This window comes from Peromyscus californicus, unplaced genomic scaffold, assembly GCF_007827085.1.
Source record: "Peromyscus californicus insignis strain IS unplaced genomic scaffold, ASM782708v3 Scaffold_15__1_contigs__length_86483966, whole genome shotgun sequence".
In the NCBI taxonomy this organism is placed as follows: domain Eukaryota; kingdom Metazoa; phylum Chordata; class Mammalia; order Rodentia; family Cricetidae; genus Peromyscus; species Peromyscus californicus.
The window spans coordinates 41,508,632-41,529,318 of NW_026294447.1; positions in this window are offsets into that span (position 1 = coordinate 41,508,632).

A 20,687-nucleotide genomic window follows, 5' to 3' on the forward strand; every position below is an offset into this window, starting at 1 on the left:
ATAATTCTATATATAACTTTTTGAGGAATTACCAAATAGATTTGCTCAGTGGCTGTATCATTTTATTAATACTTTCCAAAGAAGAAGCCTCTTTTATTGTCCAGATTAAAAAATATAGCAATTGCAGTATATATGAAGAAATCTGCTATAATTTTGATATGCATTTTCCTAATAACCAGTGCTGGGCATATTCTCCTGTACTTATTGATCAGATATGTGTCTGGAGATGTTTCTATATAACTCTAATTTAAAATTGACTCACCAATTTTTTATTGTTGATGAATATGGCTTCATTTATTTGTTCTGGATTTTAAGCTATTTTAAGTTTTTTTTTTTTAAACTTTGTTGATGTTATTCTTGATGTACAAAAGTTTGTAATTATTCTAGGCATATTATCAAGCTGCCTTCTAATTACTGGCATTTATACCCAGAGACGGTTCTTTTTGCAGTGGACTGTGGTTAATATAGTGACTCACGACATGCCAAGTACAGCAGACAAGCGACTGTGGAGGACTCTGGTCTAAGCGAGACCTCCATATCACACACCTTGTTCCCTCCTCACAGCTCCAGGGCCTTCATGGAAGAGGAGAAAGAAAGGTTATAAGAGCCAGAGGTAGGGGAGGACTACTGTGGAATAGTGTCTTTTGGATATGACACAGCTGATGCACTCATGAACTCTCTGCAGCTGGGGTTGCTTGTACAAGACCTGCACAAGATTGGACCCATCAACAATCTACCATGGAAGAGGGACGGAGTCTTGAGACCCCACCCCTCTTTGAGGGACTATTGACAGTAAATCCAGGCTAGGGGAAGATGGGTCCTTTCTTGAGTGATGTAATCACTGACAAATTGCCCATTATCTCATATATAACCACCACACACACTCATACAGTCAACCCTATTTAAACTCAGTGGATCACCACATACACAAAAAAGACGTGAAAGGAGGAGGAGGAGGCCTTAGGAAAACCAAGGGGTTTCAGGGTGAGAGGCAAGACAGATGAGGTAGGGTAGTCAGAGGAGGGTAAGAAAGACTAAAATCTACTATACACACGAATGAAACTGTCAAAGAATGAAATTTTAATTATGATCTCCAGCTTATTTATTTTGCTCTTGTTACTCAGTATTCTATACGGAGGGCCACACTTGTCCCTGAGTTAGGCACCGAATTTTATCATATATAATTGTCCTCCTATACAAAGAGGCCATTTTGGTTTAGGTAAGGCATTTCACTTGCATGGAATATCAAGATACAATAACCTTTTGCTGGTAATTGTCATGCAGAGTCACATGCTCCTTCCAACTGGAATCGAAACCAAGAGATTAAGGTCTAGAGCTCCCGGTAGGCATCTTGTGCTACACGTAGAGAACCTGCCCATAAGCAGAGAAGCCTTAGAAGATGGAGAATCAAAAACTTCAAAGAGAAGACTTTGGTCAGTAAACATTTTTTGAGGCTGTAAGTAGAAGTCTGAAGCTCATCCTGTTTTTGAAATTCAATCAATAAATCTCCTTTTTGCTTAAGCCAAATTGGGTTGGTTTGGCAGTCTTGTAAAACCTAAAGATCCTTTTGTATACAACTACCTATGTGTCTGCTACGTGTGTGTGTGTTTGTGTGTGCGCACGCACGCGTGCGCACATGCATGATATGAGGTTGAATGTAGGGCCTCATACACCAAATTGCACATTGGGTCTCTTGAATCTGAGATGCATGCAATCTGACTTTGGAACTGGAAAACACTGCAAGGGAAGCAACTCTCCCCAAGGTCACAGAGCATCTTCCCTAAAGCACTGGAATCTAACTTTGGGAGTTCAGTTCTTATATAGAAGCATCACTGTGTTTCATAAACAAAAAGGCTAATGGTATCTTTTTAGGCTTGTTCAGACCTGAACATTCTAATATTCAAGAAAGAAACCTAAATATTTAGGTAAATTTGTTCACATGCTCACCCTGCTGAGCTGTGGATGGACTGGAAGATGGCTGTACCCACCGTTGATGTCCTATAAGATCTGCAAATTATTCTTCACAGAGGAAATTAAACTTGGCTAAAAGAAAGCTTTAGGCAGTTCTAAGATATTGAATAGTTCCTTTTCTCTTTTTCTTTAACATCTCAAGTTCACGAACTCATTTTCTTTGGCTCACATTTCATCATCTCCCTAACAGATGGGGTTATTACCCACATCCTGGCTAGGATAGCAATGTAAGACTGCTACTTTCTATTGGACAGTTTCTTTTTCCTGCAGGCTGCATTCAACTGGCACACACACACACACACACACACACACACACACACACACACACACACATACACACGCGCGCGCGTGCACACGCGCTTAATGGAAAAGATGACTTCTCACACTGCAGAGGCTCAGTCTCCATTCTGTTTTTTGTTCCTCTTACCTTCCCTCCCTCCCTCTCCTTCCCTTTTTTCCTTTGTCAGAAAAAGTTCCTTCATTTCTATTTCATATGTGTTGTGACTGCATGCATGCAAGTGTGCCATGTGCATGCCTGCAGAGCCTGGAAAAGGAGATGCAGATGGGGGTGAGTCATCAAGTGGGTGCTGGGACCAAACCTAGGTCTTCTGCAAGAGCTGCAAGTACTTTCAACTGATGGGTCATCTTCCAGCTCCTTCCCTTCCTTTTTGCAAAGAAAATTCACTTCAGATTCCTTCACTCCTACCTCCTTCTAACAGGGAAGGGTTTTGACTCACCACTGGCTTTTGGAAAGCTTATAGTGTCAATAGTGGCCAGTTTTCTAGTGGCAGCTGAAATTTCTTTGAATTTTACAAAGCAGATTCCATTCGTTGCTTGAAGTGAAAAAAAAAGAAAATAAAGAAAAATAAAATTGAATTCCTATAGACGCCGAATTTATAGATAGGAGAAGCAAAATTAAAATGTTTACTTGAATAACAGACTATCAAAGTTTGCTGCAAAATGCACAATGATTCTTGACAGCACTGGTGGAATCTGAACCAACACCTTAATAGTCCTGTTCCTCTGGCTAGGTCAGCCAGAGGTGCATGCTGAAGCTGGAAGTTCTTGAAAGCATCCTCCATAGGTGGTTATCATGCTTTGCAAATGTAAGGATTCCTAGAGATATGGCATTCTTGGAGTCTGTTTCTGTAGGATCAGGTGAGACTGGAGATTACATATTTTTAAGAAGCACTCTAAGTAAGACTGTAAGTCCTTAACTAGATACTCAACTAGATTTTTTTAAAACTTTAGTTCTAATATTTTCTCAATTAAAATGTAAGCATGTGCTTAATCTTCTCTTTTCTGCTTCCAACTGGTACCATGTTCACTTCTCCTTCTCCTCAAATTCATGACCTCTTTTCTTTGTTGTTTTATATATATATATATATATATATATATATATATATATATATATATATATATATATATATATATATATATATATATACCTACCTGCTGAGTCCATGTAGTGCTGACTCCATTTAGTGTTGCCTATATGTATATGATTTCAAAGCTGGCCATGTTTGAAAAGCTGCTCTTTCGAGAGATAGAGAATGTTAGGAGAGTCATTTGGGGACATGGAATAGTTTCATACTAAACTAGTTGCGTTATGCATTTTCATGTTCAATATGAAATACTTTTGTATTCCCTTGTGCTTAGGTGATGAGCGATACCACCCATACAAATCAGCAAAGCTTCATATTTAACATAAAATAGTTTAAGGCCTCATGGGGAATCCAGTTTACAATTAAAATGTCCCGGGCAGCAGATCTTTCATTAAAACAGAAAGTGAAACCTAACTCACACCATTTAAATATCTTCATTCATTACTACATCATGCACCATCTGGGGTTGTTTCGTGCCTCTCAGTTTCTTGTCATCAGGGGAGAGATAGGCATTGACTTCCTCCAGAACTCACTAGGTCTTACCCAGTGCAGATGCACACTGCCATCTTAATTACTAATGGGAGCCTCTGACCAAGTGTTAATGCTGTAACATGCCCTTCATCGGGGGTTTAAAAATGACTGAAATCTCAAGTTCCTACTGAGGTTTACTTTCCTTTTTAATGACATTGAATTTTATGATTAGAACTTAAAATTAAACACTTTTTACTCAGCTGTTAATAATATTGCCCCCCCCACCCCGCAGGTACTAGCTTTCATGTGCCACGCCCTATATTGGCATGACTTTTCTCATCATCTCCACAGCCCTTTCAGCTGGATACCCTCCTACTCTCTCAGATGAATCTAGTTATGTTATTCTCAGGTTCCTTCCTTCCTTCCTTCCTTCCTTCCTTCCTTCCTTCCTTCCTTCCTTCCTTCCTCCCTCCCTTCCTTCCTTCCTTCTTTTCTTTTCTTTAAATTGATTTTTGCAGTTCTTATGAAGGCAGTTTTGTGTGTGGGTAGCTGCCTGAATTGATGCTTCTGCAGGGAGATCAGCTCTGGAGTCATCTTTCTGATATCCCATCAGACATTCTTAAGTAAGTGACCAGTTTATGGGAAATGCAACGAATATAAAAGTTTCCTTAATCTCTCTGTGTGAGCATGTCTCTCTCTATGAGTGGTATATATATATATGTGTGTGTGTGTGTGTGTGTGTGTGTGTGTGTGTGTTGTATTTGTGTATCTGGACAGACTGACTTCAGTTTTCTCCCTTGAGCACTCTCTACCTCATTACTGCCTTGAGACAGGCTCTCTCGTTGAACCTGGAGCTCATTGCTTTGGCTACACTGGCTGTTCAGTGAGTCCCTGGGATCCACCTGTCTATCTGTTCTCCTCTGTGCTGGGGTTATAAGCATGTACTCCACCATGCCAGGTTTCTTTGTGGGTTCTGGGATGTAACTCAGGTCAAACAAAGAATGAGGGCTAAAGATTTTTAAAATATTCAATTAAAGCCTCCACCCACAGTGATTTCCCACTTCTTCAGCTTTTTTAAGTTGTAAGAGTTTGGAAACTAAAGAGCTTCACATCCAATGCTGAAGCTGTTGGTAAAGCAAAGCCATTTTTCTGTGTTCTGAGGATCAAAGCCAGGGCAGTGCACGTGTTAAGCAAGTTCTCTACCACTGAGGTACATCCTGAGAAAAAATAAGCCACATTCTTTTTTCTGCCTCTTGCTGCCCCTCTGCCAGCTCAGTGACAAGTTATTATTTTATCCTCCTCATTATCTTTTCCATATTACTGATTATAAGCAGCTTCTTGATTTGTGTCAGCTCCATTAATCCACCATTTGACTAATCTGTAATGACGACAAGCAATAGATTTCTTGGGTGACCCTTCACCTCTACATTCATTGTGGAAAGGATCTGTTAACAAAGACTCGTGCCCCCCCCACCCCATCCCCCAAAATAGATGGAGTCTCTCATTTGCATACATACTGCATCCAGAATAGAATTGGGACTTCAGTATAAACAAACAAAAATGTTTACAGTGCCTTAAACAAAAGCCAGACACCAACATCTGACAAAAGGAATTAGATCAGAGATATTCTGTATCTATGATTGACAGGGAAGGCTAACACAAATACTGCAGTAGCACTCAAAGGTGTGCAAAGCTGTAGTGGGGGTGAGATGCTCTGGAAGGGGCTTCTGTGAATGTCGAAAGGGTGCCTGGCCCAGAGCTATTAAGAGGTAGCAACTAGCCTCTAGATGTACACACTTCTGTTTGAGTTCACAACTCTCCCAGCTTGGATGTGGCAGCTAGAGGTGGGGTTCAAGAAGGGAGGCAAGACATGGAGAACATGAGAGAGGCAAGAGATAGGATGACTTGGCATGACATGACTTTTTTTAAAAACTGTCTTTCTTCATCATAGAGGTCATAGAGTTAAGAACCTCTTAACTGGTGTGCTAATTTACATTAAATAAATACAATAAAGCTAATTTATATACAGAATATCTAAATGCGTGTTTGCTGTTAATGAATGATATTTTTAATAAGCAACATCACAAAAGTCCCTAGATCTGTGTATATTTTACTACTCTATATGACTCGAGAGCTGGGTGGAATGACAGGCACCCTTTCAGGCTGTTCTCAGCAGCTTCTGCCCTTTATGCAGGATATCTCCTTCTCCTGGATCAAATTTTCCCTCCCTATTTATTCCGAAACTCAGAAAGCAGATATAGAAAGGCTAAAAAAGAACCTTTAATTAAAAACATCTGAGGGAAATAATTCTGGTTCGTGTCTTTGACTTTCCTTTCTCCTTTATTTTAAAGAACATCAGAAGTAAGACCAGGATAGCTCATATTCTAGAAACTAGGCTAGATAATCCGTTGGCTTTACCAGGCAGGCCTCCATCCCTATTTTGGTAATCCTCTAATAATGTCTGGTCATCAGAAGAGAGTCAAGGAAGGGAAGGTGGACCTTGATTGACAGCCTGGTTTCTGATTTCATTTCTGTGCTGATAAGGTGGGAATCTCAGGGAAGCGAAAAAACCTTTCTGAATGCCTGTTTGCTCATTGGTGATATAGGAGTCCTGATAACATCTATCTGTTTGAATTACAAAGGTTGATTAAATAAGAACACACAGCAGAATGTCTGGCACACAACAGACTAACAACCATTGTTGTGAAGTGTCACTGACAGTTCACATTCCTAGAACCAAAGACACAAAATCAAAGAGAACTTCAGGAATCAATGCATAGGCAGTTGATTGGCCAAGTTTCCAATGCTGTTTCCTTAGGAACCAAATGTGAGTTTTAACTGGGTGTGGGGTTACACCTCTATTGTCCAATCTCCAAAGGGAGGTGTAGGAAGGAGGGTCACGAGTTCAAGTCATTTGGCACATGAGGTCAGCCTGGGGTATCTGAGATCCTACTTCAAACCACCACCACCATAACTACCACCATCACCACAACCAATCACCACCACCACCACCACTAACACTGTCACCACCACCACTACTACCACCACCACCACCACCATCACCACCACTACCAACCACCACACCACCACCACCACCACCACCACCACCACCACTACTATCACCACAGCAATAATAACAACAACAACAAACAAAATAATTTGTGGCTTAGTAAAATGGTTTGAAGACAGTAGCAAATGGCAGGTATGAGTTTCTATTCGTTTTAACGAGGATTATTTTGTCGAAGTCACATAGTAAGTATGTAGAAAGTTTCTACTAAATGGAATTCTAGGCAAAAGGAACCGGGTAGCAAGTGGAAATTTTAACAGCCCCTGCATTTAGAATGCTTTCCTTATTTTTAAATCACCCAATGCTTTTTCCTATGCTCTTCTAGTTGAAACCATTTCACTGGTTACAGACCTTTTGATATCTTAGTGCCTGTTCTAAGGAAGCTTTTATTAGGCAACTTTGAATCTGACTTGTTTACCACTTACTAGTTATTGAATCGGAACCCAGCAGGCAGCAAGAATTCAAGGCTTTAAAGCAGGAATAAACAATTTTATCTCATTACATTGTTAAGAGAAGTAGATCTTTTCCCCATTAGAAAATGAGTATCTCTAATCCTATCTCCAGAGATTTCCAGAGACTGTCTACATTTATGATTTAATTCAATATGTTAAACATTATTAACTGACTTTCTTCCTAAAATTGTTGTTCAAACTTTATTATTATTTTTTACTTTTGAGGTTATAATATAATAACATCATTTCTCCATTCCCTTTTCTCCCTCCAAACCCTTCAGTATACCCCTCCTTGTTCTCTTTCCAATTCATGGCTTCTTTTTCATTAATTATTCCCTGTACATGTGTGTATGTCTGTGTGCATGTGCCTGTGTGTGTGTATTTTCCTGAGTGTTCACACATTTGTGATGGTGTACATGAACATGAATATGTGTGTTTGTGAAAGCCAGAGGTTAGTGTCAGATGTCTTTCAATTGCTCTCCCACTTAGTTTTTGAGACAACCTCTCTTGGTGAACCTGAATCCCCTGACATGCCTGGGATTCAGAAAGCCCCATAGACAAACCTCCTCAGCCCTGGGATTATGAATGCCCACCACTGGCTTTTGTTGAGGGTCAAACTCAGGTCCTCCTGCTTGTGTGACTAACATTTTATAGACTGAGTTATATCCCCAGGCCCAAATTTATTCTTTTGATTCTTCTCATATGTACTTATGAGCTAAACTAAAATTTCACAACATAATCCACCCACCAGAGTGCAGAGAAACAGGTTTTTTTTTCCTTCTAGAATCCACATTTACTATTTAAAATTTCTGAGCTCAAGTTCTGCTTACTCCCCCTACTTTCTTTGAAAATCAAAGAGAAAACAATGACCTTTTTTTTTTTTGCTTTTTTCCATCTTCTTTGCTTTCAATATAAAAATATATTAACCTGAAATGTTAACACTAGTTTGTTTTTATTCCAATTTTCTTTAAAAGTATATGTTTTGTCTTCCAAATTGTTTTAGGTCATTGATGCCACAAATATTGTCATGACCTTTGAAATCCCCTAAAACATTAGTAGGATATAAATGTGTATTTGATAATATCCTGTATTACTTAGGATAGGAATACGTGTAGATATAATAAATTAATTGAACTATTTTAGCTATTGCATCCACTGACACACATAGGGAATTTTTCTATGCAGGAGAGGAAGGGGAGGTTTTAGCTAAGGGCAATGCTAGGAGGACAGGGTATACAAGCAGTGAAAAGAAAAATGGCTCACTTTGTACCTTGACTAATTTCTCGCTTTTGTAGAGAGAAAGATAGAAGGTTAATCTTTAGGGATAAACAGAATTGTGTCTGTATCCAATTGCCAAGGAGAGCACAGTTAGGAGGGGAGCTTTCCTTTTTAACTTTTATAAGGATCTCAATAGTATTCAGAAAAACAATGACTAGGATTTTTATAATGCCGTTTTTATGAGGTCATGTCCAGTGGTAGAGCTTGGTCTTTTCATGACAGTTTGAAGAGAATTGAAGATCTTGCAGATAGCTTCTAGGGGCAAGGCAAGATAAACGTACCCTTAAGGGCATGGGGTGTTTAGATGATGAGGAGAAATATCTTTAGGGTACCTGACTCCTACAGATTTGTTCAAGGGCATAACAACTTATCTTTTGAGATTCTAAGTTGTTCTAGGATAAAGGCTAATTTTTAGTACTCAAAAATTGGAGGGCTATGCTTTCACAAAAGAAAGTCAAAAAACAAGCACAAAACAACTTCTGTTCAAGGAAGAATAGATAAGCTTTTTCTTTTTTTTATGTTCACAATAATTTCTGATTAAGACTACAGAATGAACATCAGAAAAAAAATTATAAGTAGGAGGAAGAACCGAGAACTTATCACTCAAAGATAATATAGGACTGTTTTTCTTTAAATTTTGATAGAACTAAAACAGCCAGTAATTCAGAAGTGACAATATGTGCAGGATAAAATTACAGAAATATTTCTTTCTCTAGTCACAGGCAGGATTAGTAAAAGGAGAGCCTAGGAAGGCAGAAAATGTGTCTATGTCCTTCTAGCAGTGGATGCCAAGGGCTTGGCGGATAAGATGATGCTACAATGTTAAGTAAAGTTAACACTTATACCATCATCTCAGAACAACCAGGACCCCATCTTCCCAGCCTGGTATCAGTGAAATTCCAGAAAGGAACAGTTATGAGGTCTTTGTACTTGTTTTAGCAAACAGAAAGTACCAATGGGGACTAACTAAGAGTCAGAATTCCCCTATCTTGTTAGAAAGATTGGTGCCCAAAGAAGGCAGCTAGAACACAAGAGTCAAATAAGACTCAAAGTATCACAGTTCCCCAGATATATCAAAAAGTCACTCACTCATCATTATCAAGGGATGGGGAAATGTAAAACTGATGAAAAGACTATCCACAGACTCCATAATTAAAATGATAGAGATGTCAGAGTTATCGGAGCAGGACTTTGAAGACATCATGCAGATGCTTTTCAGCAATTATTTCGGCAACTAATGAAAAAAAAACTAGAAAGTCTCTGCAAAGAAATAAAAGACATAGAGAAAAACCAAATGGAAAAAGCACAGCTACAATGACTATTTCAATGGATGGGTTCAACAGCTCAGAAGATGAGCCAGAAAATGATCAGTAAGCTGACAGAATCCTAACCTGCACAATCAAGTAGTCCAAGCAGCCAACCAACACACAGATGCACACATAAATAAATCAGAACCATAGGAGCCTATGGCCCTAACGAATGTTTTAATTTTCACATTATCATAGCCCCTGAATTAGATAAGAATGAGATAAGAACTGAACATTATCTTGAAGAAATAATGGCTGAATGCTTCCTAAATTTGGGAAAAAATGACATAAAACCAGAGTCAAGAAGCTGAATGAACTGGACAACCTGAGTTTGATTCCTGGAATGCACACGGGGGAAAGGAGAGAAACAACTCCCCTACATTGTCTCCTGACCTCCCCATGTACACTGTGGTGCTCCCCCCTCTCGTTCACACACACAGACACACAAACACATACACACAAATGTACACACACATGCATGCATGCACACATGCACTAATTATGTAGTAAAAAAAGTAAATAAATTCCAATCACAATAAAAACTAAAGAAATCCACAGGGAGCCACCTCATAACAGAATTCCCTAGAAACCCAAAACAGTGAAAAAGACACTAAAAGCCAAAGTTAAGAAATAGTACCTTCTTTGATGTTGGATAGACAGTGTGAATAATGGTAGATTTCTCATGAGCCATAAGGGGCCCCAGCAGGAAGTGGTACAATGGTTACAAAAATCAGGAGGAAAGCACCATCAACCCAGAATCTGAAATTCTGACGATCTGTTTCAGGAGCAAATGGGAATTTACTCAGACACTGGACAGCTATTTGCTACCCTGACTACTCTAAAATGGTAGAAGGAAGTTCTGGAAATCAAAAAATAAAAAAAAGCATAGCATAAGGAAGAAAGAAAATGAAAATTTGGGAGAATGCCAAGCAGTGGTGGCACACGCCCTTAATCCTATCACTTGGAAGGCAAAGGCAGGCAGATTTCTGAGTTTGAGGCTAGTTTTGAGTGAGTTGCAGGACAGTCAGGGATATAAAGAGAAACTCTGTCTTCACAAAACAAATAATGAAAACAAAATAATAATAATAATAATAATAATAATTGAATAAAAAATTGTGTGAGCAAAGTACATTTTTTTCAAAAATTTGGTCTGAAGAATGAAATAAAAATTGTAACATTTATGTATTAGTCCTTAATTTATAAGAATATTATTTAATATAATAAGGAGTAAAATGAGGTAAAGGGAATTGGTAAAACGATGAAATCAGTACGATGTTATATATTAATGTAGTTTGATACCTAAGAAACAAATAGAAAAGTTATGCATTGAGATAGACTGAAAAAAATCACTGTCAATTACTAAAAAGAGAATTGTACAAGATGTTCAAGTAACCCTCAGTAGCCAGGAGAAATAGATTAATGAAAAACAGAGATGAGAAAAAAATGGTAAAACCAAACTAAATCCACAGATTTCAGATTTGACATCTCAATGATTACTTAACACACATGGTCTAAATATATCAATTAAAAGTGAGATTTGTAGAGTGGATTTAAAAAATTATAGCCCAAGAACTTTTAATCTATAAATATTCTCAAATAAAGGGATATTGACAGGTTAAAAGCAAAATAATGAAACACGGTAGATTATATGAATAGTAATCCAAAGAAAACAGTAATTATATTAACACCAAGTGAAGGAGATTTTTTTTGTTTTGTTTTTTTGTTTTTCGAGACAGGGTTTCTCTGTGTAGCTTTGCGCCTTTTCCTGGAACTCACTTGGTAGCCCAGGCTGGCCTCAAACTCACAGAGATCCGCCTGGCTCTGCCTCCCGAGTGCTGGGATTAAAGGCGTGCGCCACCACCGCCCGGCTGAAGGAGATTTTTGAACAAAAAAAAATTACTGGAAACAAAGAAACATACTATATAGTGATAAAAAGATCTATTTCCCAAGAAGACATAGAAATAAAAATATTAAATATGTGTGTTGTAACCCTAAGGATAAAACTATAAGATGTGTAAGTATATGAGCTAGAAGGTGATAGAGTTGGAAGAGATATATACTAGCAGTTTAGATTAAGATTTTAGCACACTTAATTCAGGATGTAATCAAACGGAAAATTAGCAAGGAGACAGAAACGTTGAATAGTATGATTAACCAATAGATATTACAGAAAATTCTACAACTCTATATTCTTTTCAATTGTCCATGCATCATATCCTAGTTAAAATAAACTGCAAATCAGTTTAAGTAACTTCAATGATATAGAAAGTAATTTTGTTCGCAATGGAATTATCTACAAACCAGTAAATAAAAGATGACAAGTATATGGTCAAGGACTTGGAAGCAAGACAACATACCTGTAAACATCCATCAGTCAATGAAGAGGTCTCACAGTGTAGCATCCCCAATAAGGCTTAAAGACTTCTGTAGCTTAAAAACTTCTGAATGGGTTTAGAGTAGCAGATGTGAATCCTTCTAATCAGAAAAGGATAAGTTACCCCATAACGGACTTGCCATTATTGAACCTGTAGGCACATATTGGCTGGATGGATGGTAGTGTTGTACACAGAGTCCACATTTGATTAAGACTATTGATGCTAAGTCTCTCCCAGCAGCCTGCATAGGTACCTTCTGGCACTATGAGAGTTAGCCACCAGAAAGGAAGCTCCCAGATAAATTCCAGTTTGATTTCTATATGTCTTATGTGGTAGTTTGAATAATAAATATCTTGCACAGTCTACAACATTTGAACACTTGGTCCCTAGTGGGTGACACTATTTGGGGAGGTTTAGGAGGCCTGTCATTGCTGGAGGAAGTATGTCACTGGCAATGTGCTTAGAGAGTTTCAAGATTAATGTTCTTTCTAGTTCCGTCTCTCTGCTTCATGCTTGAATTGAGGATACGAGTTCTCTGCTTGCTTTCCAGCTGCCATGCCTTCCGCTTCTCCACAAGGACAGACTCTTTACTCTCTAGAACCATAAACCCAAACAAACTCTTCTATCAGTTGCCTTGATCATAGTGTTTTATCTGACTTTATTCTGCATGTTCCTAGAAAGTGAGCAAAGTTGAACTGAGAGAGGATGGACTAACTAGTTTAGCAGATAAAGACCATGTCCAAAAGCAACATAGGAAGGAAGAGGTTTATTTGGCTTACACGTATTAATCACAGTGTATCCCTGAGGGAAGCCAAAGCAGGAAATTAAGCAGGAACCAACACAGAAAGTGTAAATAAGTATAGTGATAAGCCCAGTTAATTGAGAGGAAACATTGATACAGGTGCTTGTAATTTCTTGTCAAAATGATACAAAAATAGAGCCATTGGGAAGATAGAACCTTAACTGAGAAGATGCCTTCAATAGATTGCCTGTAGGCATGTCTGTGGGAGAATTTTCTTGATTGATGACCAATGTAGGGGAGGGTCCAGGCCACTGTAGGTGGTCCAGGCTTTGTAAATGTCCTGAACTATATTAGACAGGGAGCTGAGTAAGCCTTGGAGAGCAAGCCAGTAAGAAGCATTCCTCCACGATATCTGCTTCAGTTCTTGCCTTCAGATTCCTATCTTTAGTTCTTGCCCTGACTTCCCTCAGTGATGAACTATAATCTGGGAGCTGAAAAGAAACCTGTTTCTCACTGAGTTGCATTTAGTCATGGTGTTTATCACAGCAATATAAAGCACACTGGAACAACACAGTAAGATGCCAAGTTTTCTCAACTTGACACAGAGATATAGTGTTGTTCTTATCAAAACCCCAAGATTTCTTGAAGATATGGACAAGAATTTCCTCAAATATTTATTGAAAGCCAAAATTATTCAAAGCACTAAAATCAACATTGAAAGAGAAATAAGTAGAATTGGTGTATCCAACTTCAAACCTTATCACATAACTATGTAATCAAGCCCATACTGTACTGGTAGAGAGACAGGCATATACATTAATGGAATTGTACAGCAAACATAAAAATATACCACATAAAAATATCCAACTGAATTTCAGTAAAGCTGTAAGCCAACTCAGTGGAGAAAGAATGGCCTTGTTCACAAAAGCTGCTGGAGCAATTGAACATCTCTGCATACAAACAGCCACCATAACATCCCTTGACAGAAACTTCACATCTCACCCACAATATGAACTCAAAACTTGTTATAAGTATAAATGTAAAACTATGGAACTCTTAGTGAAAAAAAATAAAGGCAGAAAATATTTGGGAAGGAATTAGGGCTTTAGATTTTTCAGAAAAAGTATGATCTATAAAATGAAAAAGTAGGATGTTCTCTTTCAAAAATTAAGGGAGGCCTTGCCTTGGAGAAAGACGGAATGGGGGTGGGTTGGGGGAGAAGGCTGGGAGGTGGGAGGGGGGAGGGGATGAGAATCTGTGGTTGGTATGTAAAATGAATAGAAAATATCCTAATAATAATAAAAAATAAACATTATTTTCTATACAAAAGACCATGTCAAGGAAATTAACCAGATAAGGTCTCCTAAGTAAAGTCTAGGAGAATGTAATTGATAGCTTCATATCCTATCAAGGATTAATATTAAGAATAAAGAATGTATATGCCCAACCAAAATAGTCAAAGAAAAACCCATCCAGTTAGAACTTAAGCAGAGACATGAACAGATATGTCAGTAGAGACAATATATATGGTGTGTTGGTTTGAATGAGAATAGTTAACCATAGGCTAATGTATATTTTAATGCCTGGCCCCCAGTTTGTGGAACTATTTTGGGAAGGATTAGGAGGTATGGCCTTGTTGGAGGAGGTCTGTTACTTGGGGTGGGCTATGTGGTTTCAAAAACTCATACTAGGCCAATACTATCTGTCTGTCTGTGTTCTGTCTCTGTTTCTCTGTCTCTCTCTCTCTACCTCCAACTTGTGGATCAGGATGTAAGCTCTTAGCTACTGCTCCAGTACCATGCTTGCTTGCCTGCTGCTATGCTTCCTGCCATGATGACCATGGACTTATCCTTTAAAACTGTAAACAAGCCCCAAATTAAATGCTTTCTAAGTTGCCTTGGTCATGATATCTCTTCACAGACATTGGATTAAAAAAAAAGGAGCACATGTAAAGATGTTCAACATCATGTCATTAGGCAATACATGCTTAAGCCACAGTGAGTTCTCAATATACATCTATCTATCCAGCAATAGTGAGGGTAAGTCACTTACATGTGGCAGGTGGGAAAAGTTTAGTGACTCCCCCTCTTTTGTTTTTGTGGTGTTGGGGGTTAAACCCACCCAGTACCTTCTAAATTAGGCAAGTGCTATATTACCTAACTACACTACCAAGCTGTGGCTTCTTAAAAGAATAAACATTCAACGAACGACAGAACTCAGCAATCATATTCATGACCATTCAACCCAGAGGAAAGAACACTTTAATTCACATAAAACAAATCCTGTATATGGGAGCTGGAGATATGGCTCAGCCATTAAGAATGCTTGGTGCTCTTGCAGGAGACTTGAGTTTGGTTCCAAGCACCCATATCAAGTATCTCACAACTGCTTTATAAGGCCAGCCCCAGCATCCTCTTCTACCCTCCACAGACACCTACACACATACACATGCACACAAACAGAAATAAAATAAAAAGAAAACTGTACATGAATGTGTAAAGTAGCAGTATTTATAATAGATTCTAGAATGACTCGATGTTAAACAAACTGTTTTCTTTCCATACCATATTATGCTATTTGACAGTAACAATAAATAAGCTATCAATAATGCGACAATCTCTATTAATCACTACATCTTTAAGCCAAATTAAATAAAAGGCAGTTCTAAAAAAGTATATACAGCATGATTGAATTTAACTGACATTCTTAAAATGACAAAAATATTATGTTAGCCCTTTTTCCTTTCCTGGGTCAAATACCTGAGAAAAAGAAATCCAGGGGTGGAATTGATTTGGTTCACAGTTTCAGAGATGTCTGTCTGTCCACAGTCCGCAGCTCTATGTCTTCTTAACCAATGGTGAGGGAGAAGATCATGGAGGTGGGAATATGTGACAGAGGTTCCGCATCTCATGATGGGGAAGTCAGAGAGGGAGAAAGAGAGAGAGAGGAAGAGAGAGAGAGAGAGAGAGAGAGAGAGAGAGAGAGAGAGACAGAGACAGAGACAGAGATAGAAACAGAGAGACAGAGACAGAGATAGAGACATGTAGCACGAATCTTGAAAGTTCTTATTAATAAAAACAAACTCAGAGCCAGATATTGGGGTGAATGCTGGAAGATCAGAGAAGCAGAACAAGCCACAGCCACCTCACCTTGCCAATTCCTCAGTTGATCCTGTTTCCTCAGACTGGAAACCTCTGAGTTCTCATCCAGAATGAATCTCAGCTGAACTGTTGCTCAAAAGCCTAAAAGTTTAACCAGCTCTAGTTCCTGGTCCTCATGTGTTATATACCTTTCTGCTTTCTGACATCACTTCCTGGGATTAAAGGTGTGAGTCACCATGCCTGGCTGTTTCCAGTGTGGCTTTAAACTCACAGAGATCCGGATGGATCTCTGCCTCCCAAGTGATAGGATTAAAGGCGTGTGTGGCACCATTTTCTGGTCTCTATGTCTATCTAGTGGCTGTTCTGTTCTCTGACCCCAGATAAGTTTATTAGAGTGCACAATATTTTGGGGAACACAATACCACCACAGAGACAGACAGAGAGACAGAGACAGAAAGAGAGAGACAGAGATAGACAGACCCTGACACAGAGAGAGACACACAGAGAGAGATAAAGACAGAGACAGGGAATATTTGTTCTTATTTTACCTGGGCTCTCAGCCTACATGGGATGGTGCCATACATGTATCCATATTTAGGGCAATAACCAAATCACATATGTTGTAGCTTTATACATTCAGTGAAAGGTTATGCTTGAATACAGGGCTAGGGCTCAGTACATGTAGGTTCTACAGTCAGACTGATATCTATCTATCTATCTATCTATCTATCTATCTATCTATCTATATGTATCTATGAATTTCACTTAGCCATTTGTTTAATGAATTCTCCTGTGTGCTTCTACAAATCATGTTCTAAACAAAGATCTAGGGATCATTCACTTTCTTAGACTCACTCTAAAATTTCTTCTTTTTAAATAAAAATTCAAATGTCTTCAAGAGGATTTGGTAGCAAGAATCATTATTAAGCACTGATGTCAATTTATATTGGCATTACTACATTTTTATAAATGCTTTAATTCAGATTGTCTGTGTCCTTCTCTATTTACCCATGCTTAGAAAAATAGCTTTTCACACAATAAATGCTCAGTTAATTCGTTATGGGTGATCTCAGCTTTATTGATGATGACTTCATCACAGGGTCAGTAATTTAAAACCAAATGTTTCCTGAAACAATTACCATTTTCAAATACACATAAAACTTGCATGCTAGCTTTTCAAATTTCTTCCTATGCTATAGAATCCCACCAGATGTTTTAATTCATTCATGTAATGTTTAAATGTTCCAGTCTAGAAGCTCATATAATTCAGCTCAAATGTACTTTAAAATTACATCAATTTATAATTAATCTTACCATAGTTATGCAATTATATAACAAATATCATAAACATCCATATTATAGGAGATAGGGCCCTGGAGAGACTATCAAGCTGTGGATGATTGCTTATTGGTCTCAAAAATCAAATTTTTTTCTGCTTAAAGGGCCCGGGAATGCTGAAAGAGCTATAATTCTCTTAGTAGACTCTTTCTCATATTCAGAGTGGAAAGTTTGTCATAGTTCTGGATAGTCCATAAAGATATCACATTGTAGTTTTAAAACTTCATTGCATCCTCTACATGTGTGTTTGTGTTGATATGAACAAACCTTTTTAAAATAAGGTTTAAATGGCATAGTGAATTTTTTCAATGTCCATCTAATGATTGTTTACTGTTTAGTGATATACACTTAGTAAACTAAAATCTATTTAAGAGGCATAATTTGGTGTACTAGCTATCTGCTCTTTTCTCCCCCAACTATGGATTGTTGTTTAGTAAAAGTATGTCAAACGACTAAAGACAGAATGTTTCTAGGTTTGAAATTCTGGCCTACATTTCACAAAAAATTCCTCAGACCTACTTATTGGTCAGCAAACTCATTTTAGAAAAGAGTAAATTTTTAATTTGTCGTAAGGATACACTGAGACAACTCCATATGTATATGCAATGGATGGTGGTTAAGCCAGAATAATTAACATTATTGTATCTTAAATTCCTATTACTTTTTTGTGCTGGAAACCCCTAAGCTGAGGAGTTTATAATTCTTTGTATAACATATAACACAGTATTATGAATTATAGCCATCCTATTCTGTTGTTGCTTTTAGAATTTTTTGGAGGGAAGAAGCAGACCACCCTAGAAGAGATATTTCTGATAGCAGCAAACAGATCAGGAAAAAATTTGAGCAATGTGTGGAAAAAAACAGAAGTGTGCATGCCCAGCCTCAGGATTCCTCTAGACTTAGATGTTAATAGATATATATTTTTTAAGATTTATTTATTTTTATGTATACAGTGTTTTGCCTGCATGTATGCCTGCAGGTCAGAAGAGTGTACCAGGTCTCATTACAGGTGGTTGTGAGCCACCATGTCATTGCTGGGAATTGATCTCAGGACCTCTGGAAGAGTAGCCAGTGCTCTTAACCACTGAGCCATCTCTCCAGCCCCGTTAATGGATCTTGAACACGGCATTTTCAGTAATTTCCTTTAGATCTATGTGTCAAGTAGAATAAAGTCAACCCCTCTCTACTTTTCTCCAGTGTTCCCAGGACATATAGGCATGGAGAGGCTGCTCACATTTGAAATCAGCTTTCTGGATGTCATTGGGTTCTTTGCTCCAAGTACTTCCCTATGACACAAGATTCTTAGCCATTGTAGGCTTAAGCTATTTTAGCCTTCATTGCTGCCTATAGGCTGCCAGCTACTGGACGACAATCTCCCACATGTTGGCCTTATGTTGCAGCACAGTTTCTTTTGACTGTGATATTTTACAAATCAGGGTTTCTGACCCAACATGGTGTATTGAAGAGAATACCGCATGGAGAAAAAGAGTTACAGAGCTCATTCCAGTTTTGATCAGTGCTGGGACTCTCTTCAAATCATATTCCCTAAACCTTCCCCAACAGAATACATCTAAACCATCAAAACAGAAGAACCAATAATACATCAAAAATACTGTTGAGGTGAGTTGTCTAATTCTTATAGGCAATATAAAACCCATAGGTCTGAACTATCTAGAATAATTGACCATAGAAGGGAGAAATGATAGAAATCTTAAAAAAAAAAAACCAAAACAAAACAAAAACTATTAATGAAGAGCCACCTACTTTAAATTTTTTTGTGAGAATCACAATATTACTGCAGTGATGTGAACACCATGCTGACAATAAAAATAACAGTAAATAAAACATGCCTCTACTGAATGTCAGGCTCTGCTGACTCCCCATGGGAGGCCTTACCTTCTTGTAGGAGGGAATAGGGTGGTTTTGGGGGGGGGAGGCTGGAGGGGTGGGAAGAGGGAAGAGGGGATCTGTGACGTAAAATGAATAAAAAATTCCTTTAAAAAATGCCAGTCATTCTTGGCAATATGCAAACTTTTTGTACTAAGTTGCAATTAAAATGGTTAAAACAAAAAAAGGTTTGATATTAAAAGTATGTCTTGTCTAATTGGAAATTTGCATGAAAATTCCTGATTTTCTGATCTTGATTGCTTCAGAAAGACACCTTTGGCATTAGTGTTGCTAAAAAAAAATATAAATGTTGAAATTAGATTTTTTAACTTACAATTTTATTAATTCTTTGAGAATTTCCTAAAATTTATTTTGATCCTATTTTCTTCCTTCTCCCAACTCTTTAAGGTTCCTAAGATTCACTGTGAGACTTCATGTCAAACCTAGAGCTGTGTTTACTCCTTGTATTATTCCAGGTATTTATTTTCTGTGTTATGAGGGTTTAAGTGGTGCTCAGAAGGAGGGATTTTTGAAAACCAATGCTAAGCAGGTTAAACTTTAGGTCCGGTTTTTGTTGGCTGAGACAACTCTTTTATCCTTTATAGCACACTATTTTGTAGCCATATAGCTAACAAAGTCTCAATGACAGTGACCCCCTGAGATGATAATGTAATTGAAAAATTTCTGTTATTTAATGACATTATAGGCACAGCAATGTCATTCATATTGCGTTCCTCAAGCTTGTGTTTGTGTTGATGAAAACAAACCTATCCCACTGCCAGTAGTCCAAAGGTATAGCAATGTAATTATACATACTACATAAAACTTGATAGTGATAATAAAAGATGATGCTATTGGTTTATGGATTTAGTATACAGTGCTTTCCTTCATTATTGTAGTGTATTCCTACTTCCTACTGCAAAAGAATATGAAAGAATTTGCTATGTTATGCTGGCAACAGTCATACATAATCCTGTGTTTGCTTCATCTCTTGATTGCTTTGAGAGTTCACCTTGGGCTGGGGTGATGGCTCAGTGGTCAAAGGGCTTGACATATGAGAATCTGGAATCAAATCCCCCAAAGTCATGCAAAGCCAGACATAGTAGCACACATCTCTACTCTCAGTGTTCCTCTGGTGAGATGGGAGAGAGAAGCTATTGAATCCTGAGATGTTTCTGGGCCCCGTTATCCTGATGTGTGTAAGAATGAATATCAAAGAGATTCTGTCTCAAATAAGAAGGTGGAAGGTGAGGATCAACACCCAGGGTTGTCCTCTGATGTTCACACAGGCATTGGGGCATGGATGTACCAAC